Source organism: Spermophilus citellus (genome assembly GCF_964194105.1).
Source record: "Spermophilus citellus genome assembly, chromosome: 13".
NCBI classification, from domain to species: Eukaryota; Metazoa; Chordata; class Mammalia; order Rodentia; family Sciuridae; genus Spermophilus; species Spermophilus citellus.
This window is the reverse complement of record NC_138193.1, coordinates 80,598,026-80,625,483: the sequence shown is the minus strand read 5'-3', so window position 1 is coordinate 80,625,483 and position 27,458 is coordinate 80,598,026. Positions and strand designations below refer to the sequence as shown.

At 38.1% G+C, this 27,458-nt stretch overlaps 1 protein-coding gene across 3 annotated transcripts in view; it reads left to right on the top strand.

Moving 5' to 3' along the window:
• Positions 1 to 3,599: 3,599 nt before the first annotated feature.
• PPM1B (protein phosphatase, Mg2+/Mn2+ dependent 1B) overlaps positions 3,600 to 27,458 on the top strand; it is an 80,330-nt gene continuing 56,471 nt past the window's right edge. For 2 of the 3 annotated variants that reach the window (XM_081264650.1, XM_081264651.1), the window contains exon 1: positions 3,600 to 4,029. The gene's annotated coding sequence lies outside the window, so the exon portion shown is untranslated. The remainder of the gene's footprint in view (positions 4,030 to 27,458) is intronic. The other variant, XM_081264652.1, reaches the window with a different exon arrangement.

Sequence of the window (27,458 nt, the reverse complement as noted above, 5' to 3'; positions counted from 1 at the left end):
CTGAATCTCTTTGCTACTGGAGGTAACTCAGGGCCTCATGTGTGCTAGGCAAGTGTTCTATCACTAAGCTACATATACCCCAGACCTCCTTTCACATCTTACACTTTACTGAAGAAGTCATGGAGATTTTGTTTATGTGGATTATATTTATAAATATTTATTGTATTAAGAAATACTTATTAGTTCATAATAATAACAATAATAAATCTATGAGGGTCCACGTAAACACATTTTTTTTTTTTTTTTGGTGAAACATACGGTTACAGTTAAAGCTTCGTCTCAGGGTTTCATAAACTGACTTCCAGACCACTCATGTATAATCGCATCAAGCCTTTATTGAAGCACACAGGTGGCGGCTGACCAGAACATAAAGCTGTTCCCCTGAACAGCCCCGAACAATTGTAAGGGCACTCCTTATAAGCCTGAAAACCGCAAAAGGGATGTTCGGGGGTCTAGCCAATGCAAGCAAGCCAGGTTACAGAAGCGGGACAGTGCAGTCAAGCGGAGGGAAGCCTAACCAATCACAGCACAGTCACTCCAGTTACAGAAACAGAGCCCCATTACCCTAGTTACAGAAACAATACCCCATTAGGTAGTTCCGTGTTCTTAAAGGTTTCTATAGCAAAAGGAAAAGAACATCTTGCTCCAGTCATGACCCTTCTACTTGGCAGGGTTGTTTTACAGAATGAAGTCATAAAACAAAATGGAGTCACATTTGCTCCTACTATCACAATACAAATATTTAAAGAATAAATGGTGAGAAAAAATACTTTGTTTTCAGTTTTTGCAAATCTCCTTGATATTTAGCATAACAGTTATGGACACTTGGATTCTCATATCTGCTTTTGCATTCCTTATGTTTCACTAACGTGTTAGCTGCATTCCACACTGTACTTGTGAGAGAGTGAGAGTGAAACAGTCAAATATTATTTTAGTATTATTATTAGGTTTTGAGCTTCTGGAACCTCAGAGGTCCCCAGACAATATTTTGAGAACTATTGATTTAAGGTCTCCTTTGCTGTTAAAATTTGACTTTTTTAAATACAGAAAAGACCAATTCTATAGGCTTAAAATTCAAACATGTATGTATTGAATATCTCTTGTCCCTACCAATATCCAGCTGCCCTTCCATCTTTCTTCATCTCGCTCTGTGACCTACCCTATGCAGACTATCAGGAGGTTCCTCGGTCTTCTGAATCATTCCTTGATTCTGAGAAGCCCCATCTAGAATTGGAGGTTCTAGAATTGGAGTATGATTTTGTCTCACACAGCACCAGTATAATATTTTTCACATAAACAACAAGAATGAAAATAGAATTCCTCTTCCTTGTATTAGGTACTATTGTGCATTATATTCCATTAAATCTTTGAATTAATTGTGTGGAGTTGGTAGCACTGGATTTCCTGTGGTCAGGTAAGGTCTTGGGACCAGCAAAAGTGGTTGGGGAAAGTAGTTAATCTCTGGTGTCTTATTTTAAAAACAGCTGTACTGTAGCCAATATGGGAAAAATCAGAACCTTTTTCTACATTTAGTATTATTTCAATTTTAGATTATATCTGGGTAGTGCTTTGCTTACTATAAGCATCTAAAGCTCTTAATCTGGCTCTAGAGAAAGATGTTATGATTCCCATTTTACAGAACAATCCAGGGCTCAGAGAACTTAGTTACTAGCTCAGGTCACAAAGCTAGTTAGTTGCAAAGCTCATTATGATGGTACTCAATGTATATGACACATAAATATTTATGATGATATATATCAGTTTCCCTTTTAAAGTTGTAAGTCTTGGGTTTTCTTTGATAGTGTACTGTCTTAATTTCAAATAAAGCATACAACAAAGTTAACCTAACAATGTTTTGGTGTCTGTTGTATTCTTAGTATCTAGAACAGTATTCAATACTTTTAAAAAAGTGATTGAAAATTTAATGAGATGCATCAGACCAATTTAGTGATTGGACTTTAAATTAGTTTTGTGGTTAACCAGGAGAAAACAGAAGAAATCCAGGGCAAGATAACTGTTTTGGTGCCTAGATTCTCACAACACGGATCTACAGGTTTGGAAGCTGAGATCCCAGACTCCTTTCCCTTTATAAAAGATGTGTCAAGCAAAGGAATGCGATTTAAGGAAATATATTATAAGCCACTAAATAATACTTTCTGAGAGCTGGATGATCCTATACTGACGATAAAGAGGACAAAAGAAAGTTGAGATTTAAATGAGCATATGTCCTCTTCTTTATGCTGCCCCCTCCTCCAACTTGCAGAAATGGGAAAAGGGAATTTTAGTTTATGGCTGTTTCTATTACAGCGATTGGCAAATAGCATTAACTGTAGAATGAACGAGTGAATGTCAGAGCTTAGGCCGGGAGTTTTAAAATACAATACCGACTGAAAAACAAAACACGGAAACGCCAAAGGCGGAATGCCCGGCACTGGGGGCAAAGAAAGAGTAAAAATAATCCCCAACAGCACAGAACTCTCCTGAAGGGAAAACTTGTTCCATTTTCTAAACTCGCTTTCCCGCCTTTCCGGGAACCCGAATTTCTCGCCCACTCTCTCCCCTAGCGGAGACAGGTCAGGCAGGTATCCCAGCTCAGCGGCTCTGATTGGCCCGTGATGATTTCATTGTTAGGGAACATCCGGGCCTTTCCCCTCCCAGCCACACCTCCCCAGAGTCCTGTACGCCCAGGTTCCTACTCCCGCGTGTGCCCCACCCTTGGCTGAAGCAAAACAACCGCCTCTCCCCCGCCCGCTTCTTGTCCTCGTCCGCGTTATCCCTTCGCGTCTCTAAGCCAGAGAGAGGCGTGTATTTTCTCCAATGAGTGCGTAGGGGGGACTTTGCTAGCCAATCAGTAGCCAATCCCTTGCAATTCCGGGTGGGACTAGGCCTCCACACCTATAACTGGGCAGCCCGTTGGTTCCTTTATGGCGCTTGTTTTACGCGAGGCTTAGCGGGTCAACAATAAGGGAGTAGGGTCCTCGTTGAACGGGAAGGAGCAGCACAAATTTTCTGGGTTTGACCGTTTTTGAAGACTAGCCAGTCGCTTTTCGGATACTTCCCCGCTTTTTGCGCGTTCATTTAAAAAGAGCCGGTGTGACGGATTTGGAAATTGGTTCAGTGACGGACACGTAGAGAAAGCCAATGACAGAGGGTTCACACCACCATTTGGACCAATAAGACAAGGGAATCGCTGGGCTCGGGCTCTGCGAGGCGGAGCACAGGTGGGAGTAATTTGACTGACGGAGGTATCTACTTATGGTTGGTTGCAAGGCTGGTCCCTGACGTCCGGGAGGTAGTGCCCTGCAGAGGCGGGGCTCAATGAAGTAAATGGTAATGAAGGGTTGGGTCTCACTCAGTAGGAGGTGTTTGACGGATAGTTGACCTTGCCAATTGAAGGCGGTCACTGATGCCCAATGGGAAATTAGGAACTCAGAGGCGGGGTCGGGTGGGCGGGGAAAAGTAAGTACGAAGGCACCAGGGGAGCCGAGCTGGGAGGGAGAAAAGAGATTGACAGGCGTACCAGCAAATAGAGGACCGCAAAAGGACGCGCGGCGTCCCAATGGGTGGGATGTGGAGGCGGGGCTAGACAAGGGGCGGGGAAAGACGGGGTGCGGGAGGGGGTTGCAGAAGGAGCCCAGCGGCTGCTGCTCAATGGCGGAAAAGCCGCCGGTGTTCTGACCGCCTGGTCCCCCTTACAGTTGTGGGGGAGTTTCCTGCCGGCGCGGCTGGAGTCTCTGTTTCTCAGGGTTCGGTGGCTGGAAGATGCTCCAGAGAGACGAGGCTGCGGCGGAGGAGGTGGCGGCGGCCGAATCGGCAGCGGCTGTAGGGTGGAGAGAAGGTGGTGGCGGCGGCGTGAGGGGCCGGGCGGTGTAAACAGCCCCCGAGGCAGCGGAGGCGGTGGCCGAGACCCGAGGGCAAAGCGGCGGCTGAGGCAGGGTCGCGCCTCCGGTGGAAGCCTGGGCTGAGTGCAGCGGGGGCTCTGCGGCGGGTGCCAGAGAGACGCCCTAGACCTCGCCTCCCTCGCCCCAGGTAAGGCCGCTGGGCACCCGTCGGAGGGGAAAGGATCGGCTCTACAGCCGAGGCATCCGGACCGTTTTAGGGTTCCGCCAGGCTTCGGCCGAGGCCTCCGCCGCGGAGGTTGGGGAGCGGAACGCCAGGCCCGGCTTCTGGGTAGGCCCCTTCCCCGGCCGCCGCCTCCGCTCGCGGCTGAGGCTGGAAGAGGTGCGGTGAGGGAAGAGTTTGCTCCAACGCCTGGAAGTCAGTTGCTTTCCCTTCTGTGCTTCTGTCTACTAGCATCTCTCTCGAGCGCACTGGGGCTGCCCGGGACTGTGGCTCTTCCCTTCTTAGTGCATGCCTTATTTGAAAACACTACCTTTCCCTATTTGTTTCCTCTTAAGCTTTTGCCCTGCTCTGCGCTCTGCTTCACTTCCTCCCTAAATCATTTTTAACAGTGGAGTTCTTAATTGAAATTGCTATTGTCAGTACCCCGAATCAACTCATTAAGAGTAGACTGACCAGCTTTATATAGTAGAACAGTTTTTTTTTAATACTAAGTCTAACTTCCTTAAGAAAAGGATTGTATCATTAAGCGTAGAGTGTGAAAAATAGCACGAAAATAATTTTTTAAATGAAGGGCTTAGTGAATGTTGGAAAGTAGTTTTTTTCTTTCTTCCTTTTTTTAAGTTGCATGACCTCTAATGTTCAGTTTTAGCAGATCTAGGACGTTTGCCCATCATATTTGGCAAAAATACTTCTTAAGCATTTGATAGCAGCCCAAATTCGTCAGTATTCAAGCCCTTCTGAAACAACTTGGAAATTAAAGAAAGACATGAACAACTAGAAAGCTGTTTTGATAAAGTCATAGTTAAAGAGCTTTTAAAATAGGCTCCACATGTTTAATGTATCAAAATAAAGTTGGCAGGAGTTTTGTAAAAGGATTATTTAGGAATTTGAGTAGTCATAGTGTTATGTAGCTATTTTGGGAAAAACATTCTTTTTCTGTTAACAAACGCTTACAACTACTGTGATGTGAGAATTACTGAGGTTTATTGTGGGATTAACACAGGAACTCTCTTTATTTGAGCTACTGCATGGATGGAGAAATGGTAAATTGTTCAGGAAAGACACTGTAAGTCACAGTATGTTCTAGGAGATGGGAGAAACATGCCATCAACACTGAATGTTAATAGATATTATTTCATTTACTTTTTCTATTGTGCAATAGCATAGTTCCTATTGTTGGCCTACTTTTAAATAGAGCATTTCTAAATAGTTATTATTATAATAGGCTTTTCCAAGTGTATAGGCATATATATTCATATTCATATACATATACATAAATATGCACACACATAAAGTTGAAGTAATAGTAACATGATAATTTTTTAAAAAATGTTTTGGTTGGCCTCCCAAATGGACAGTATGTTGTTATAGCAGAACTTTTAAAATTTAGTATTTAGGATAGATTTTTCTTTAAAGGAATAATTTTTGTTTTAAGCTTCTTTTTCTCACTGCCTTGTCTTTTTTCCCCCACCTCCGTTTTTTCTTTTGCACCCAGAAAGTCTTATAACTGTTTCTGCAGTAATTCTTATGTTGTGTTAGCATGGAGTAGTATCTTTTTATTTGTGCTATACCCATTAATATTTCTCCATTTTCTTGTACATTATCCTTTGGATTTGTCAATGTGGTGAATATTCTCTTAGAATTGACCAGCAGCCCTTTCAGCATCTGTATTCTTATACTGGGTGTCTGATTTCTACAAAGACACTAGAAATAGGTGAGAAAGCTTTTTCAGTTTGTCTGATAGTCATGTCAGTAAATACTGATGTTAGTAAGCCACTTATTAAAATTACTACATCCCTTAAGATTACATCATCTGAAGGAATGGTGTAGTGTCTAAATAGCTGTGCTTCCAAGAATGTTGATCGAAAAGTTGGTAAGATCAGAAAAAGTGCCTCTTATTGAAAGTTACAACATTTTCCTATAAGGTACATTTTTTTACGGAGTCTTTTGAATTAGACTGTGATGCTGATTGACAGTTTCTCCGCAGTCTTCAAAGAACAGAATTTGCCACGGTATTACTTGGTGATTATGGAAATTTATTAAAAAGTGGCTGAGCCAATATGGAAGATTGCAAACATGCCCTTGTATATGGGTTGGTAAACATTTGTTTTTTTCTTCAGAGCTGAGCATTAAACCCAGGGCTTCACACATTCTGGGTAGTCTTTGTACCACTGAACTCCCATCCCCAGCCCTAAACATGTTAATAAAAGATACTGGGAATGAATGATACTTTTTTCCCACCCTAATTGGTGTTAGTTACACATATAATCTGTATTTTATGGATATTTGAATATTAGATGTATTTATTTTAAAGTATTATTTAACAAGGAAAGTAGTAAAATAATATTCTAATACCACTCCGTCATCAAATTCACTTCATAATAAAGTGGAAAAAAATTACCTTCTTAAAATACAGCACATAATATTTTACATTTTCTGTAAAGTATACCTTTCATAATTTACTGATTTTAAGGGAAACTAGTTGAAAAACAACTGATTGTATCAGGGTAATAAAAATTTTTCTTTTCTGTCTAGCATGGTGGTGCACACCTGTGATCACACCTATGGATTACAAGTTCAAAGTCAGTATGGGAAACTTAGTGAGACCTCGTCTCAAAATAAAAAATGACTGAGGTGTAGTTCAGTGATAGAGCCTTTCCCAAGCATGCATGGGGCTGTGAGTTTGATCTCCAGTACCAGCCACAGACTCGCAAAAAGGAATTGGAGGCCAAAAAAAAAAAAAAAGAAAAAGATTTTTTCAGTACAGGAAATGGAACCTAAGCTTCACACATGCTAGGCAGGTGCTCTACCACTGAACTATGACCCCAGCCCTTTTTTTTTTTATTTCTAGACTGGGTTTCCTTAAACTGCCCAGGCTGGCCTTGAACTTGTAATCCTCCTTGCCTTAGCTTCCCAAGTAGCTGAGATTCAGGTGTGCTTTATTGTGCCTGGCTTCCTTTGTTAATTTCTTTCTTCTTTTTTTTTTTTTAAAGAGAGAGAAAGAGAATTTTAATATTTATTTTTTAGTTTTCGGTGTACACAACATCTTTGTTTGTATGTGGTGCTGAGGATTGAACCTGGGCTGCACGCATGCCAGGCGAGCGCGCTACCGCTTGAGCCACATCCGGAGCCCCCTTTATTAATTTCTTGATAATGTTATGACATTTTCTAAAAGTGTAATCTATATACTACACACAAACACACGCACACACACTACTTCTTTTTCAGACTAAAGATTTATTTTCTTATTTTTTCGTTTTGGTGATCAAACCTAGGACCACTTGCATATTGAACAAGTGTTCTACCACTGAGCTACAGCCACAGCCCTTTTTTTTTTTTGGTACTGGGGATTGAACCCAGGGCCTGCCTCTTCATGTGCTTTACCACTGAATTATCTCTCTCACCCCTTGGGGCACTTTATTTTTTCCTTTCAGTTTAATTACCAATAGACATAAACAAACACTTTGCTTCTAAATGATGATACAGAAGAATTCTCAAATAAATGATTTTCTTTTACTACACCTAGTGTGGGATCACATCTGCAATACCTTGTTATTGCTTGGCATGGTATATACTTTTTCTAATATATTCCTTGTGATAACTTATATAACTTCAAGAACTTAGTAGCTAAATCACCTGTAGTATTTTAGTGTGTTAGTTCCTATATTAGATCAACATTTAATACTTTTGTATTGTGTTGCTGAGGATCCAGCTCTTGGCCTTGCCCCCATGTGCTTTACTGCTGAGCTACATCCCCAGCCCCAACATGTCAAATAGTTAATATTAACTTGCTAAAAATAAGATGGGTTCAAAGTTTTCTTTTGGAGTGTATTGAAATATCAAGATTATATTTATTGACACCTTAATTCTTAAAAATTTTAAATTTTGAAGTTGAGAAATACCACTACTTGGAAACTTAGTTTTGCATCTTTGTAATGAAAGAAGATCCTGCCAAATATGTTTAGAGGAGAGAACATTGGAAGCTATCTATTGATTATAAGGAACTTATAGAGAAGGGACCAATTTTAGTGCTATTCAGGGAGAATAATATTTGTCTTTAGGATTATGTCATTTTTGTCTGTGTAGAGTGTCCATTTCAGAATAGTTTGAAAGGTACATTGTATGATAGAAATAAGGAAAACTTTTTCTTTCATGGAAGACTATTAAAATGTGGCTAGGTTATCAGGTAAAATCAAATTTGTGGTATAAAATAAAAAAAGTATATCAGTTCTGTTTCATAGGTGGTACATACCTGAGATGAAGCAGGTTTGGCAAAGGATATGTAGATTAATTAAGGGTCTGACAGATTTCAAAGCACTTTTTAAGTTTAAGAGTATTGTCATTGGTTTTTAAATCTAATTGCCTTATTTTCTTGATGGAGATATCAGGACCATTTCAAACACTTGAAAAGGGTGGTTAATAGATTTTTTTTTTTTTTTTTTAATATGGGTGATTGAATCCAGAGGTGCTTAACCACTGAGCCACATCCCCAGCCTTTTTATTTTTTATTTGGAGACAAGGTCTCCCAATGTTATGTAGGGCCTAGCTAAATTGTGGAGACTGGCAATCTTCCTATTTTAGCTTCCCAAGTCACTGGGATTATAGGCATGTATCACTGCGCCCTGCAGATGTTCTTAATAGATGTACTCATGCCAGGTGAAGTGCTACACACCTGTAATCCTAGCTCCTTTGGAGGATGAGGCAGGAGGGTTGCAAGTTCAAGGTCACCCTGGGCAACTTAGTGAGACCTTATTATTATTATTATTTTTTAGAGTGAGAGAGGAGAGAGAGAGAGAGAATTTTTAATATTTATTTTTTTAGTTCTCGGTGGACACAACATCTTTGTTGGTATGTGGTGCTGAGGATCGAACCCGGGCCGCACGCATGCCAGGCGAGCGTGCTACCACTTGAGCCACATCCCCAGCCCAGTGAGACCTTATTTTAAAATAGAAAGGGCTGAGGGTGTAGCTCAGTGGTAGAGTGAGGCTAGGTTCAATCCCTAGTACCAGGGGAAGGGGGAGTGGGTTCTTATGAGTAGGAGAATCTAGGAGTGTCTGTATTATTCATGGGTGCTTATCTGGGCAGTGTTTTCCCCCTCTTTTCTGACTAAAGCATTCACCTCTGAGGTAAAGAACTGGTATCATCTCTTAAACACAAGTGGCTCTTTGTAGTTCACTCAAAAGAGGAAATAGTTTAATTCAAAACAACTCCAAATGACAGAATATATAGATCAAGTTTAGATTTGGGAGGTTTTTTGTAACTCTTGTTTACTCCAAGCTTCAACCTACTGAGATGTAAGAAATTCAGAACAGTCTAATAGTATTTATCCCCCAACTCCCCTTACTGTTGCATTCACTGTCTGTCTTTGGTACGCAAGGCACCATTTCAGGCTGAAATCTGAACAAAAGAGACAAAGTACTATCCTCAAAGATCTTAAATTTTGGTTACCAACACTTCCCCAGTTTACATTACAGCTGAGTTCCCTTTGTGACTGGTTGAGTGGTAGTAGGTACGTTTTGGAATGTATGTTTTCTACACTACATTTAAAGCTGTGATTCCTCCCCAGTAACTGGGACTCAGGTATGCCCTGCCACACCTTGCTGAACTTTACTCCTTTTAACAAAAGAAAAGGAAGAGGAATTTTTCTGTAACTGGGCAGGGGGTGAGGTGGGGGCACAAAGAAAAATCTAGAATATGTTAGGAAGAAAGGGTAAAATACTAATATATTTATTAGAATTTATTTCACATCAAAAGGGAGCCAAAATAGAGAAAAGCAGGCATGAGGCATTTGGAGGCTTCACATGTTTCTGTTGGTTTGCTGGGGGGGGGGTGGGGGGGTTCCAGCAGCTACTCCCATACCCTTAAGAACATTTCTTCCTCTATCAAGGAAGGTTGTCCTCTTCCACTGAATGTGCGGCTTCAGGAGGGACTCACATGGAGCTGTGAGGGAGGAAGGGGACACCCACCGAGAGAGCCAAATCAACCCTGGCAATCAGTGGGGTGACAGATGTTGCAGCCAATTGACCCTCACATCCTCTATCCAATCCTTTTTTTTTTTTTTTTTTTTTTTAAAGAGAGAGTGAGAGAGAGAGAGGGAAAGAGAGAATTTTAATATTTATTTTTTAGTTCTTGGCGGAGACAACATCTTTCTTTGTATGTGGTGCTGAGGATCGAACCCGGGCCACACGCGTGCCAGGCGAGCGTGCTACCGCTTGAGCCACATCCCCAGCCCCTCTATCCAATCCTTGATAGATGAATTTCTGGAAATGAGCATGAGAGAAAAGATGGGATAATGGGAGAAGGGTGTAAAGAATTTACAGTAGATCTGGTTTAAATAACTTGGTGAGGAGGGCTGGGGTGTAGCTCAGTGGTAGAGAGCGTGAGGCCCTGAGTTCAAGCTCAAAACCAAAATAAGTAATGGCCTGGGATGTAAAATATATTTGTGTTTGAAAAGATCCTGTTGTTTCTGTTACGTGAAAATAACTGAGAGATTAGTGATTGACCAATAGTATCTGGTAATACTGCTACTGACTTGTGACTGCTACTTTTGTTCTCCAGTTGTCAATTCTGATAAATGATGGTTGATAGAATCAATTTGTTTCTTGGTTTACTGTGCTCAGATTGTATATTTTTCACTGCTTCTCTGAATTCTAGAGCTGTGGTATATTACTCGAGGTTATGACTTTGATTTTCCTGTAAGTTTTTGCATGAGATAGTCTTGCTGAACTTATTTTTGAAGCTAGTGCTTAGTTTCAGCTTTCTGAATGTTACAGTTTGGTAAAGATGTTTCTTTGAGTTTACACTAACACTGCACACTTAAATAAGCCTGAAGTCTTTGACCTTTTTTTTTTTTTTTTTTTTAAGGTGGTACTCAGATTGAACTCAGAGGCGCCTGAGCTACATCCCCAGCCCTTTTTATTTTTTACTTTGAGACAGGGTTTCCCTAAGTTGCTTAGGACCTCATTAAGTTGCTGAGGCTGGCTTTGAACTTGAAGTAGTCCTGCCTCAGCCTCCTGAACTGCTAGGATTACAAGTGCCTACCACTGTGTCCCCCTGATCTTTGTTTTAATTCTTGATAATCTTTTACTTTCATTTGTGAGAGTTTTATGTAATTCGATTGCTGCAGTGAATCAATTGGATTTTTTATTTTAAAGCAAATTGTTTTGTATTCATTGTAGTGCTCCAATATAAAAACTAACATAAGTTCTAGTCATGATCTAAGAGTTTTCATTTTTTGTACCCAATAAGCCTTCAGATTACTAGTTACATTTTTTTATTTTTATTTTTGGTGCTGAAGATTGAACCAAGACCTTCCAGCATACTAAATGTGTACTGTAAGACTGAGCTACTCCCCTAACCCCATATAATTGATTTGGTTAATAGAATTTTGAAATTTTATTACAGTTTTGGTGTTTGATGATTCTACACTTGAGAAAACTAAGTTTATTTTTTTCTGTTCATCTATCCTGGAGAAATTTGAATAAAAATGTAAAAATGAAACAAATTTTGTAGCTTAATATGTAAATTTTCAGTTATAGTCTCTCCTGTTTTAGATTTTTGTTTTATAAACTAGTTTGTAAAGACAGTACAGGTTTGGAAGATCAGAGATGATTTAGATTACATAATTCTGCTTACCATATATCTTGAATCTTTTTCTTAGAGATAGAGTTATGTTTTTGTTCTGGTTATTTGTTCTCTTGAGCTTTTGCTTTCTGTTGACTTTCTGCCTCTGGCTCTGCTTACTTGATTTTTATTTAAGTACAGGGTTGTCATCAAATTTGGAAACAGATGGATACACAATAAATTGTTTATTGGTCTTATTATAGGATATATTAAAATAATACCTGTTTTCAGATTTTATGATCAGCCTATTGAGGGTGAATTTGTATAGTTGGGTCTTTGTCCAATTTATAGTGCATGGCCAAATGACCAAGTCAAGTATAAAGCATATTTTGAATACAAAGGAGTAGAGATAAGTGGTTCTAGAGAGTGGCCTGGAATCACATTAACCCCAGATTTTTAAGGCAGATGAAAATGATCAATAAGGTAAAAATAAATGTGATATTTAATTGGTTGTCAGGTGGACTGGCTAAAAAGTTTGGAAAATGCTGGATAGTATTAGCTTCAGGAGTTAAAACTTGAAAGATATTAAGAGGGGTTATTGTCTCATGAAGAATGTGCAATGAAGTATCTTAACAGATACTGGTAAAGTTTTCTTTAATTTGATAATGGGGATTGAACCACTGCCTTATGTCCCAGTTCTATTTGTTGGGTCTCTTCCAAATTTTAATAGCCAATTAAAAAAAATCTTTCTTTTGGTAGAGATACTTTATCTTTTAGAATGTTCTCTATTAAGAATTTTGTTTGTTTGAGATTTTGTTTAAAACTTACTCTGTAGGGCCAGGGATATGACTCAGTGGTAGAGTCCTTTATGTAGCGAGCATGAGACCCTGGGTTCAATTTTGAGTACTGCAAAAAGAAAAAAAAGAAAGAAAGAAAACTTAGTCTTTGCCTTCTGTAAACTGTTAAGATAATGTAATGACTATTAAATTCATGTTAAACTTTTTGGCTGCATATTTCATAGGTGGTGCTGCTTTATATTCCATTGCTGCAGGAGGCACAAAATACCTGACTTTGGCACTGTTAGCAGTGCTAAGTTTTGATCATTGGTTTACTTGTGGTGACTGCTGAATGTCTCCATTGAGAAGGAACATTTTCCCTTGTGATTACCAGGTAATCTGAGGCATATTTTGTTTCTATGTGAATCCATTCCCCCTTCAGACTTTGATTTAATGAATTACTGATTTCTTTCTGCAAATGGGTCTTGACACAGGAGTCATCAAACTACATGCAGCCCATTGGTTAAGTTTAGCCTGTGCCTTCATGTACTTCTTCAGAACAGGGAATCAACTCCAGGGCCCTGTTCATGCTAGGCAAGCATTCTACTACTGAGCTACATCTCCTTCCTGGGTTTGTTTTGGGTTTTTTTTTTAGATGTCGATGGACCTTTATTTATTAAAAAATTTTTTTAGTTGGCAGTGGACTTTTATTTAATTAATTAATTTATGTATTTATATGTGGTTCTGAGGATTGAACCCAATACCTCACACATGCTAGGCAAAGCGCTCTGCCACTGAGCCACAACCCCACCTCCCTTCTTCCTGGTTTTTGATACTAGAATTATAGCCAGGAGTGCTCGACTCTGAGCTTCCCCAGCCCTTTTTATTTTCTTTTGAGACAGTGTCTCATTAAGTTGCTCACTCCCACCCATTGCCTCACCAGTCAGTGGTGAAAATGGTATTTCATTTTGACCTAACTTTGCATTTTCCTATTACTTGTGAGGGCCAGTAACATTCTCTTATTGGTCACTTAAATTTCTCTTTCTGGATGTTTGTCATTGTTGTTTGCCTTATTTTCAAACTTTTTTTTTTTTTTTTAAGATAGAGAAAGAGGAGAGAGAGAGAGAGAGACAGAATTTTTTTAATATTTACTTTTTAGTTTTCGGCAGACACAACATCTTTGTTTGTATGTGGTGCTGAGGATCAAACCCGGGCCGCATGCATGCCAGGCGGGCGCGCTACCGCTTGAGCCATATCCCCAGCCCTGCCTTATTTTCTATTTTCCTGATTTTTAAAAAATGACCAAATCTTACAGGCATAAATGTGAAATTACTTAGCCATTAGGATGTATCCCTTCCTTCCTTCCTTCCTCCTTTTTTCTTCCTTCTTTCATCTCTTTTTGTGTTACTGGGGATAGAACTCAGGGCCTGTAATTGGAGTAGGCCAACACTCTACCACTGAGTTATATCCATAGCCTTTTTTATTGTCTTGAGATAGGATCTTGCTAAATTGCCCAGATTGGCACTCAAAGTTGAGATTATTTGGCCTCAATCTCCTGAGTAGCTGAGACTAAAGGCTTGTGCCACCACACTCATGTATTTGTTCTTATTAATTGTGTTTATGAGTTTTTAGGAATTTATTAGATTGTGTATCTATAAAGGGATGATGCTAATTAAATATTTTTAACCTAAAGGCAGTTCTAATCCCAAAATATTTACATTAAAGTGAATGTTTGAAAGGATAGTACCTGGATGGTAATATTTAGGGCTGTGTATGATTATATTTAAAAAATTCTTTGTGTATGTATTTCTTTTCCTTTATAACTTCTTTAGTTTTTTCTGCTTAGTCTTGCTGATCTTTTGTTCACGAAAAGCCTCAGGACTCCTGGGAAGAGCCAAGGCTGCATGGATTCTGGTCTAGAGTCAAAGATGTTCTCAAAAAATGTTTCAGGGGTAGGCTAAGGGCATAAGAACTGCTTTATAATTAAGAAACAAATGGAGTGAAATAAATTCATTAGTGTGCCCTCTGTCTGCTCTAAATGGGTGTAGTTGGCTGGGTGCTTTAAATGTGAATCACCAAATGTAAAATTGATGGAAATCAAGTACTTCTTGTATTTATTAAATGTTACAGTATATGATAGAGGTTAATCAGTGTTCCAATAGATCCTTAGATCTCTGCCAATTTATTATTTCTGGGAATGTTTGAATAGCTGACTAGAATATCTTTTTTTCGGGGGGAGGAGTACTAGGGATTGAACTCGGGGGTACTGGACCACTGAGCCACATCCCAGCCTTATTTTGTATTTTATTTAGAGACAGGGTCTCACAGAGTTGCTTAGTGGCTTGCTGTTGCTGAGGTTGGCTTTGAACTCATGATCCTCCTGCCTCAGCCTCCTGAGCTGTTGGGATTACAGGCGTCTGCCTCCTTGCCCAGCAGGGTATCCTTTCCTGAAGAAGTATCTTTTAAGTTAGCATGTATTATTCAGTACTTGCTAGGTGCCAAGGTCACAAGTTGGGGTTGGAGGGCATGAATTTTAAAAAGAATGTAAGTGATTGAATAGGATCGGTGAAATGGTGAGATGAAGGGTTGGGAATTGTATGAAGGAGAAAGAAGTGTTTCATAGGCACCTTGAAAAATTGGGTCAGCTAAATTAAGACAAATTGACTATGAGGGTAGGAATGAGCATGATTTACTTGAACGAGGCAGGGCCTAGGTATTGCAGATGAGAGAGGAAGTTTCCTAATAAGTAAATACAGAGTAGATATTTTATATTTACTATTTTGCAGGGATTGGAAAAACCATCACATCTTGTTGGAACAGTGTGTTTTGGGGCAGTCAAGCTGGGGATAATCTGCAGGGTGAATTAGAGGAAGGAGAGATTAGTCAGGGAGACTAACATGGTGGCAGGTAGATAATCAGTACATTAGGTGATGATGCTCGAAACTAGGAGGGTAGGATGAAACACTTTTTAAGCAAAATTGATGGAACATGTTGACTTAATAAAGTGTCGGATTTATATCAGAAGAATTATGGTTTCCTCTCAATTACTTGAATTGGAATGCTGTTAATACAAATTAGGGGTATTGGGATATGAAGATGGTTTGGATGCAAAGTTGAAATTTTTGATTACATTATATTTGAAGAGATGTAGCATAACCAAACAATGTTTAGAATCTAGGCTAAAATTCATCCAAGAATTAATTATAAAAGTGATAGCTGAGGAAGTGATTGCAGAAGGCAGACAATATGTTTCGGGTTGAAGGTTAATTATTATATTATTTGGGGTCCGTGACCATCTTGAGAAAGAATCTGAAGGAAAAATGAACACAAATGATTGCAAATGTTATGAAAGTCAGCATGAATAAAGAAAATTTCCTGAAGGGAGAGTTATTAATAGTTATAAATTATCTTATTTTGAGAAGTCTCCTTGTTTAAGACCATATTGATGTATGGGCTAATTGTACCAAGCAAGAGATCTGTGTTGTGTGTTTTGAGTTGTTGTCCCAGGAGATGCTACATCTACATCAAGAGATGCTACATCTCTTCAAATACAATGTAACCAAAAATTGCAACTCTGCTCCCAAACCATCTTCATATCCCAATCCACCTAATTTGTATTAACATCATTCCAATTCATGTAATCTGGAGCAGAAACCATAATTCTTCTGATGTTATTCTGTCCCCCAGGAATACTGGTGACTTGGGAACTGAAATGTCTATATAATTATGAGAACCATTCTTTTATGAAATATTCTAGATACATTTGACAACCATATTCCAGGACAAATTCTCTCCTATGCATATTAGGACTGGGCTATACATTAAGTCATATTCTGTTACATTTCATGAAATGCTTAAAAATAACAGCACTAAAATGGTTGGACAGTCAAGCCTATAAATAAAATTTCCGCTAGGAGCTTCTTAACCTTTGCTGATTTTTCTTTTTCTTTCCCTTCCTAATTGACCTATTTGCAATCTAGGTCTTTTATCTGGTGGGAGAAGAGGACAAAGAACATCTAGAAGTAAAAACATGTAGCCCTGAACTTTTTCATTTTCATTCATAATTGAAAAACTACTGGGATAGGAAGAGCAGTTGTTTATTCCTGGGCTGCTTTGCTGAAGTTAAAAAGGTGATTTCTCTCTGTTTGAAATCAATCTTGTAGAAAAATGACCAAGCATAAAATCATGATAAAGTCCCAGATATTTGTTTTATTATTCAGGTAGATAAATTGGAAACATGAACTCTCTCTGATCTCAGCAACATTAGCTGAAAAAAATTTAGTGTTCTGGGCAAGGGCAGGAATTCTTTTACCTTATTAAACCTTTAATAGACATATGCTAGTAGCTGATGTAGTCTGTAGGCCTAAAACTACTTTCTTGAGGCTTTGTCCAAATCTATTAGACCCCAAAGTTTTAAAAAGCCATGAAAGCAATTAAAAAAAAAAAACCCTAATGATAAACACAACATGGATGGATGTCAAACATTATGTTAAGTGAAAGAAATCAGGCATAAAGGAGTATGTTTAATTATGATTTCCTTTACATGAAGTTCTAGAAAAGGCAAAACTCCACTGGTAAGCAGAACAGTGATTGCCCTTAATCTAGAAGGGATAGGGAGATTGACTTCAGATGTATAGGAATAGACTTTAGGAGTGAGGGAAATGTTCTGTATATTTGGTGATTACACAAGGTATATTTGTGAGAACTCAAATCATATACATAAAATGGACTGTGTAACATTCAAAAAGCAAAACCAAACCCCAAGGTATCTTGAAAAAATAGGGAGAAGTTAAACAACAAAATGGAACTTTATGGATTAGTTCACATCCAGCAATCTGAGATTTTCATAGTGAACCTTTTTCTGAAAGTAAAACTGTCTAATGCTGATGAAACCCATTTTATGTCTCTGACAGGGAGTATATATCAGAGAAGGTAATTCAGATAAATGCACTGATTTTACTGAATTTTAAATATAAGCAATCACATACCCGTGTGTGTGTGTGTGTGTGTGTGTGTGTGTGTGTGTGTGTGTAAAATCTGACCTAAATGTTTTGATAAAACCTAGTTAAGAGCTTGATGCTGATGTACATCTGTAATTGAGAGCCTGAGATAGGAGGATCTCAAGTTAGAGGTCAACCTCAGCCACTTAGGAAGACCCTCAGCAATTTATTGAGATCCTGTCTAAAAACAAAAATAAAACCTAGTTAGGTTTTTTTTCTCCCCTAATTTGATTTCAGAAGTTGAAAGGATTTCAGAAATAAAAAAAAGAAGTTTTTTAAAAAGAATATTTAAAAATGTTGAGCCTGATTGGAAAATCTTAACGGTTCAAGATGTTATTATTCATAGGATAATCTTTCTAAACATCAGATAATTTCTCATTCATGAATATATTTTGTTGTTTTACTTTTTTTTTTTGTGCTGGGGGTTAAACCCAAGCGTACTTTTACAATTGAGTTACACCCACAATTCTTTTTATTGTTTTTACTTTGAGACAGGATCTCACTATGTTGCCCTGGCTGGCCTTGAACTTTCAGATCACCTGTGTCAACCTCCCAAATAGCTGGGATAACGGTGTGTGCCACCTAGTCTGTGCCTGATGAAATTATTGGACTTTAAAAGAAGTAGAAAAGCAGGGTTTGGTGGTGCACACCTCTAATCCCAGCTACTTGAGCGAATGAGGCAGGAGGATTTCAAGTTCAAGACAATCCTGAGCAAAACCTGTCTTCAAATTTTAAAAATATACAAAAAGATCGGGAAATGTAGTTCAGTACCACATGTGTAAATAAATAAAGTCCAGTTATTTACTTAGTATTGTTCTTTCTGGGTGAGTTTTTCCTCAATATATGATATGTCTGTTAATATATAGTTTCTGGTTTACTTCAGGGACATTTTCTTGTAGTGTTCAGTATTTGTTCTGTTACCTTGCTTTGCTTTTTTTTTTTTTTTTTTTTTTTTTTTAATACTGTGGATCGAACCTAGGGCCCTATGCATGCTAGCTAAAAGCTCTACCACTGAGTTACACCCCAGTTCTTTTTATTTGATTTTGAGAGAGCTGTTCTTGAACTTTGAATCCTCCTGTCCCAGCCTCCTAAATAGCTACCATTATAGGCATGTGTGCTGCTATGCCTGACTCTTTTTTTTTTTATTAGTTACTCAAGACAATACAATGATCTTGACATATCATACATTTGATTCAAATAGGGTATGAATTCTCATTTTTTCATGTGTATACATACAGCAATCCTAGTGTTAGTTGTATTCTGCTGCCCTTCCCTCCCCTCCCCATTCTCTACCCATTCTATAAATTAACTATAAATTAACCTGACTCTTGTTTTGATGTTTAACATTTGTTTTCTCTTTCTCATTAAACATTATCCGTTTATTTGCTATTTCTTGCATTCTCTTATTTTGTCTTTGTTTATGAAATCATTTAAAAATTTTTCTTTCCTAAGTTTTTTTCACTCTTCAATTTTTCTTTATTGTCTACTTTTTTAAAAGTTTTCTAATTTTGATGTTTTTCTTTTATAACTTTTTTCATTTATTTTAGTGTGTGTGTATATATATATTTTAAATATTTATTTTTTAGTTTTTTTAGATGGACACTATATCTTTATTTTACATTTTTTTTATGTGGTGTTAAGGATCAAATCCAGTACCTCAAGCATGGTAGGCGAGGACTCTACCACTGATCCACAATCCCAGCCTCCTCTTTTAGGATATTTTAACTGCTTTTTTTTTTTTCCTTCCAGTGCTGGCGATCAAACCCAGGGCCTTGTGGATTCTAGTCAAGTGCTAACACTGAGCTATAAGTCCCCTCCCTTTTTTAAAAAATAATTGATTATAGCCAGACACAGTTGCACATGCCTGTGATCCCAGCAGTTTGGGAGGCTGAAGCAGGAGGATCATGAATTCAAACCAGCCTCAGCAATTTAGTCAGGCCCCAAGCAACTTAGTATGGCACCTTGTCTCAAAATAAAATAAGGACGTGGCTTAGTGGTTAAGTGCCCCTGAGTTCATTCCCCCTGGTCCCAAAATAAATAAATATCTGAATTTGTGTGTGTGTGTGTGTGTGTGTGTGTGTGTGTAGGGGAGATGAGAAAGAGAATTTCTTATGATTGTATAGAATATTATTATTATTATTATTATTATTATTATTATTATTATTTTAAATACTGGGGATTGAATCTAGGAATGCTTTGCCACAGAGCTATATCCTCCAGCCCTTTTTATATGTTTTTTTTAAATTTTGAGACAGGGTCTCACTAAGTTGTTTAGGGCCTTGCTGAGTTGCTGAGGTTGGCCTCAAATTTGCGATCCTGCCTCAGCCTCCCAAATATCTGGAATTACATCTGGAATTACAGGTGTGTACCACTGCGTGTGGTGGTAGACTGTAATAGATTTTGTCACTCATTTTTATGGGAAAATTTCTTGAACTTTCAGGAGGATAAAATAAGTATAATGTTTTGCAGCTTGGATTCTTTTCTAGAGTTTCTCTTTCTGTGAAGGTTTGCTAACCATGGGAACTTTGTTTTTAGAGTTTATAGGACCCATATTACTTCAGACTTATTGTATTGTGGTCTTCTTATACTGTCTTACCTCTTGGGTCTTGCACAATTCCCTCTCAGTTTTGGTTTGTTACTAGATTTTCATTAGTGTATTGGAGTTCGTCTCATCTTGGGATCTTCAGAAACTTATTTGATTTCCTTCTGCTTCTCTAGCACAAATATTTAGACCACTCTTGTGTTAACAGAAGTTGATGGCTTATGTGGGGGGTAATGGCTTTGTCACCTAGTTGTGGTAAATATTGTACATGGTTTGTCTGTTTAGGGGGGAGGATATTTTAAAATTATGCAATTGCTAACACTATCTTCTTAGAATTCTTACCTACTCTACTATACTTCCTGCCAGAGAGTACGAAGTATGGCCATTTCAGTGAAGAATATCCACATTCTACCCATGAGTATTTTTCACATGTTGTTTTGGAAGCCATTACCTGCATAGGATAGGATAAGTAAAACAATAGTATTGGAGATTTGGCCTCCAGGTCAATTGCAGCTGGATATTAGGGTTATGATTTACGTAAGTGACCTAGAGCCTAAAGAAGGCAGAAGGTTTCTATACCACCATCCATTTAAGCCCCCAAAGCTTCTGCTTCACTTAAATACTATGAAGGGCATACCTGCCAGCCCAGGAGAAAGAGAATTATCTGGAGAGCTTTTAACTCAAGTATGAGAGTCAGAGGATGGTGGTTAAAAGATCTAACTTGGGAATTGGACTGCATGAGTTGATGTCCTAGTTTTGTGACCTTGGCGAGTTTTTTGACCTCTCTGTTTCCCCATTTGTAATGGGACTATAATAGTCCCTTTCTCATAGGATTGTTGTAAAAATTAAATGAGTTAATGCTTTTAAATATGTTAGAACAATGCCCAGCACACAGTAAAAATACAATAATTGTCTATTGCTCTAAGTTGTTCCATGGTGGTTCTATCTGATAGGATGCAGAACTATTAGCATTTGACACAGTTGACCACTTCCTCCTCTGAAAACACATTTTTCTTTTCAGGAGTTACTGTTCTCTTGGTTTTCCTCCCACAGCCCTGGTTTCTGATTCTCAGTAACCTTTAAAATTGCATCCTTTTCATCTCTTGACCTTTAAATATTGCAGAGCTCTAGACTTAGTTCTTTAATTTCTCTCTCTCTCTCTCTCTCTCTCTCTCTCTCTCTCTCTCTCTCTCTCTCTCTCTTTCCAGTACTAGAGATTGACAAACCCATGGTTACTGAGCTACTCCCTTTCTCATCCCCAGTCTCTTGTTGAGGGTGTATAGTGCTGGGAATAGAACCCAGGACTTCATGCATGCTAGGCAAGGATTCTACCACTGAGCCACATCCCCAGTTCCCCCAGTTCTTTTTATATCGATTTTTATTTTGAGATAGCCTTGCCAGGTTGCTCAGTACTTCTGCTTAGCCTGCAAGTCACTGGGATTACAGTGGTGTGCACCACCATGCCCAGGTAGTTTCTTTTTAATTCACACATTTTTTTTTTTTTTGTTCTCAGGAGCTTAATTATCATCTAAATGCACCCAGATATATATCTTCATCCCTGATCCCACTCCTGAGCATCATATTCCTAAATCCAGCTGCTTAGAGTAACTCCACTCGGATATGTAATAGTCATTTCTAATGGAATGCGTTCAAAACTGACCACCTTATATATATGATGCCTCCCACTTTCTTAAGTTGCTCTAGTCACAGATTAAATCTGGGCTTCTTAGGCCAGAGTTAGTTTCTTAAGCCTTTCAAAGGCAGATCATATTTTCATTTTCATTAGTCTCCACTTAGTGTTTTCTTCAGTTACCAGTGTGACTAAATCACAGTAGTGTAGCAATACTTTTTGACTTTTCTTCATTATCATTTTGACTTTTCTTCATGCAGGAATCTCAGAAGTACTGTTAAATTCATCACCTCTTCTGAGTTATGGTACTTTATTAGACCTGCCACTGAATGTTGTTGCTATGTTAATGAAGAAGACATAGTTTGTCTGGGTTTCATAGTAATCCTAATTATTGTATGCATTTTATGCTTTCCTGACTTCTAACCCCACATTAGTTTTGCCTGTTTTTATATTCTATTTAAATGGAATTCCACAGTATGTACCTCTCATGTCTAGTTTCTTTTTTTTTTTTTTAGCTTGTAGTATTTGTTATTCTATTTTGTAATAAAAGTTAAAAAAATACAGCCAATTTCAGCAAAGCAGCAAAATTCCACAGTTCTTTCCTGTTTCCTTCATCATAATACTTAGTTCACAGTGTTTGTGGTGGGATTGAAAGGAACTTCTATTGCCTGGGACAGGCAAGCTATTGTGGACATTGTCTATACTTGGTACATGACTTAAAAAAATCTATGACCATGGAGATGGAAGCACCTTTGGTCACCTCACAGTCACGGGGCTTAGTTTTGTAGATGGGAACAGATTTATCTCGTTTTATGTAATAGACATTTCCTGAAAAGTTGCATGGATATTGATATTTTCTTTCCTAACTATTATTTCTTTCTGAGTTTATTTTACTTCCAGAAATTCTTTTTCTTCAATTATTATCTATTAACAAGAGCATCTACACGTTCATTAATTAATCAAATGTTGATTGAGTTCCTACCATGTTATAGGAACTCTTCTACAAAGTGAATATACAGAGGTGAACAAAAATTATACTCGTGTCATTAAATTTTAGGTATAATGTACCCATAAGTCTCTTTGAGAGAGCACCCTGTTGATCAATCAGTGAATAATTATTTATTAAGTATTTCATATATGTTGAGTATTAGGTCAGGAGTACAGGGAAATTTGGACTTCAAAGAACCCACCTCCTACTTGGAAATCCAAGAATCTTAACACACAGAGACTAAATAAAGATTTTTATGCTGGTAGATCATTGAGGGCTCAAGTGTGCAGCAGCACAGCAGGCTGGAGCTGTTCAGAAGAAAAAAATGTAAAGGTAGGTCAGTGGAAGACTTGATAGAAACTACCAGAGGAACTGCTACTTAAAACAACCTGCAACAGTGCCTTTGCTTGTGGCCCTTGTCTCTCCCTGTTCTTTGTGCAGAACTCATTTACCATCTGTCTCTCCTGTACCTGGATTACCTAAGTAATTGCTTCTACTAGGTTCTAGGGCTCCAACCCCAAACCATCAAATACTTCTAGGAAATCAGGGGCTGAGGGAGCCCTCTCTTTGTAGATAAGCATCTTCCCTAGCTGCCTGGACAATTGCAGAGGTAGTTACTTTTTTTTTTTTTTTATTGTTGGTCGTTCAAAACATTACATAGTTCTTGACATATCATATTTCACAGTTTGATTCAAGTGGGTTATGAACTCCCATTTTTACCCCGTATACAGATTGCTGTATCACATCAGTTACACTTCCATTGATTTACATATTGCCTTTCTAGTGTCTGATGTATTCTGCTGTCTATCCTATTCTGTACTATCCCCCCTCCCCCCCTCCCCTCCCCTCCCCATTTCTCTCTCTACCCCCTCTACTGTAAATCATTTCTTCCACTTGTATTATTCTTCTCTTACCCCTCATTTCCTCTTTTATGTAATTTTGTAAAACCCTGAGGATCACCTTCCATTTCCATGCCATTTCCCTTCTCACTCCCTTTCCCTCCCACCTCTCATCCCTGTTTAATGTTAATCTTCTTCTCAAGCTCTTCATCCCTACCCTGTCCTTGGTTACTCCCCTTATATCAAAGCAGTCATTTGGCATTTGTTTTTTAAGGATTGGCTAGCTTCACTTAGCATAATCTGCTCTAATGCCATCCATTTCCCTCCAAATTCTATGATTTTGTCATTTTTTAATGCAGAGTAATACTCCATTGTGTATAAATGCCACATTTTTTTATCCATTCATCTATTGAAGGGCATCTAGGTTGGTTCCACAATCTTGCTATCGTGAATTGTGCTGCTATGAACATCGATGTAGCAGTGTCCCTGTAGCATACTCTTTTTAGGTCTTTAGGGAATAGACCAAGAAGGGGAATAGCTGGGTCAAATGGTGGTTCCATTCCCAGCTTTCCAAGAAATCTCCATACTGCTTTCCAAATTGGCTGCACCAATTTGCAGTCCCACCAACAATGAACAAGTGTACCCTTTTCCCCGCATCCTCTCCAGCACTTGTTGTTGTTGGACTTCATAATGGCTGCCAATCTTACTGGAGTGAGATGGTATCTTAGGGTGGTTTTGATTTGCATTTCTCTGACTGCTAGCGATGGTGAGCATTTTTTCATGTACTTATTAATTGATTGTATGTCCTCCTCTGAGAAGTGTCTGTTCAGGTCCTTGGCCCATTTGTTGATTGGGTTATTTGTTATCTTATTGTCTAATTTTTTGAGTTCTTTGTATACTCTGGATATTAGGGCTCTATCTGAAGTGTGTGGAGTAAAGATTTGTTCCCAGGATGTAGGCTCCCTGTTTACCTCTCTTATTGTTTCTTTTGCTGAGAAAAAACTTTTTAGTTTGAGTATGTCCCATTTGTTGATTCTAGTTGTTAACTCTTGCGCTATGGGTATCCTATTGAGGAATTTGGAGCCCGACCCCACAGTATGTAGATCGTAGCCAACTTTTTCTTCTATCAGACGCAGAGTCTCTGATTTAATATCAAGCTCCTTCATCCATTTTGAGTTAACTTTTGTGCATGGCGAGAGAAAGGGATTCAGTTTCATTTTGATGCAAATGGATTTCCAGTTTTCCCAGCACCATTTGTTGAAGATGCTATCCTTCCTCCATTGCATGCTTTTAGTCCCTTTATCAAATATAAGATAGTTGTAGTTTTGTGGATTGGTTACTGTGTCCTCTATTCTGTACCATTGGTCCACCTGCCTGTTTTGGTACCAGTACCATGCTGTTTTTGTTACTATTGCTCTGTAGTATATTTTGAAGTCTGGTATCGCTATACCACCTGATTTACACTTCCTGCTTAGCATTGTTTTTGCTATTCTGGGTCTTTTATTATTCCATATGAATTTCATGATTGTTTTATCTATTTCTATAAGAAATGCTGTTGGGATTTTGATTGGCATTACATTAAACTTATAGAGAACTTTTGGTAATATCGCAATTTTGATGATGTATGTTCTGCCTATCCATGAACAGGGTATATTTTTCCATCTTCTAAGGTCTTCTTCTATATCTCTCTTTAGGGTTCTGTAGTTTTCATTGTCTAAGTCTTTCACCTCTTTTGTTAGGTTGATTCCCAAGTATTTTATTTTTTGGGGGGATATTGTGAATGGAGTAGTTGTCCTCATTTCCGTTTCAGAGGATTTGTCGCTGATATACAGGAATGCATTTGATTTATGCGTGTTGATTTTATATCCTGCCACTTTGCTGAATTCATTTATTAGCTCTAATAGTTTCTTTGTAGACCCTTTTGGGTCTGCTAGGTATAGAATCATGTCATCTGCAAATAGTGATAATTTAAGTTCTTCTTTTCCTATTTTTATGGCTTTAATTTCTTTTGTCTAATTGCTCTGGCCAGTGTTTCGAGGACTATGTTGAACAGAAGTGGTGAGAGAGGGCATCCCTGTCTTGTACCAGATCTTAGAGGGAATGCCTTCAATTTTTCTCCATTCAGAATGATGCTGGCCTGTGGCTTATCATAGATTGCTTTTACAATGTTGAGGTATGATCCTGTTATCCCTAATTTTTCTAGAGTTTTGAACATAAAGGGATGCTGTACTTTGTCGAATGCTTTTTCTGCATCTATCGAGATGATCATATGGTTCTTATAAGTCTATTGATGTGGTGAATAACATTTATTGATTTCCGTATATTGAACCATCCTTGCATTCCAGGGATGAATCCTACTTGATCATGGTGTATAATTTTTTTGATATGTTTTTGAATCCGATTCGCCAGAATTTTATTGATCATTTTTGCATCTAGGTTCATTAGAGATATTGGTCTGTAGTTTTCTTTCTTTGAAGTGTCTTTGTCTGGTTTGGGCATCAGGGTGATGTTGGCCTCGTAGAATGTATTTGGAAGTTCTCCCTCTTTTTCTATTTCCTGAAATAGCTTGAAAAGTATTGGTGTTAGTTCCTCTTTAAAGGTTTTGTAAAACTCTGCTGTATACCCATCCGGTCCTGGGCTTTTCTTAGTTGGTAGTCTTTTGATGGTTTCTTCTATTTCCTCAATTGATATTGGTCTGTTTAGGTTGTCTATATCCTCCTGACTCAATCTGGGCAGATCATATGACTTAAGAAATTTATCGATGCCTTCACTATCTTCTATTTTATTGGAGTATAAGGATTCAAAATAATTTCTGATTATCTTCTGTATTTCTGAAGTGTCTGTTGTGATATTGTCTTTTTCATCCCGTATGCTAGTAATTTGAGTTCTCTCTCTTCTCTTCGTTAGCATGGCTAAGGGTCTGTTGATTTTATTTATTTTTTCAAAGAACCAACTTTTAGTTTTGTCAATTTTTTCAATTGTTTCTTTTGTTTCAATTTCATTAATTTCAGGTCTGATTTTAATTATTTCTTGCCTTCTACTTCTTTTGCTGTTGTTTTGCTCTTCTTTTTCTAGGATTTTGAGATGAAGTATGAGATCATTTATTTGTTGGTTTTTTCTTTTTTTAAGGAATGAACTCCAAGCAATGAATTTTCCTCTTAGAACTGCTTTCAATGTGTCCCATAGATTCCGATATGTTGTGTCTGTGTTTTCATTTAACTCTAGGAAGTTTTTAATTTCCTCCTTGATGTCTTCTAAAACCCATTGATCATTCAGTAACCTATTGTTCATTCTCCAAGTGATGCATGATTTTTCCTTCCTTCCTTTTATCATTGATTTTCAGTTTCATTCCATTATGATCAGATAGGATGCATGGTATTATCTCTACTCCTTTATATTGTCTAAGAGTTGCCCTGTGACATAATGTATGATCTATTTTTGAGAAGGATCCATGTGCTGCTGAGAAAAAAGTGTAACTGCTTGATGTTGGGTGGTATATTCTGTATATGTCAATTAAGTCTAGGTTGTTAATTGTGTTATTGAGTTCTATAGTTTCCTTATTTAACTTTTGTTTGGAAGATCTGTCCAGTGGTGAGAGAGGTGTGTTGAAGTCTCCCATGATTATTGTATGGTGGTCTATTAGACTCTTGAACTTGAGAAGAGTTTGCTTGACGAACATAGCTGCACCATTGTTTGGGGCATATATATTTATGATTGTTATGTCTTGTTGGTGTATGTTTCCCTTGAGCAGTATGCAGTGTCCCTCTTTATCCCTTTTGATTAACTTTGCTTGAAATCTATTTTATTTGATATGAGTATGGACACTCCTGCTTGTTTCCGCAGTCCATATGAGTGGTATGATTTTTCCCAACCTTTCACCTTCAGTCTATGTATATCTTTTCCTATCAAATGCGTCTCCTGTAGGCAGCATATTGTTGGGTCTTGTTTTATGATCCATTCAACTAGCCTGTGTCTCTTAATTGGTGAGTTTAAGCCATTAACATTTAGGGTTATTATTGAGATATGGTTTGTTCTTCCAGCCATATTTGTTTATTAAT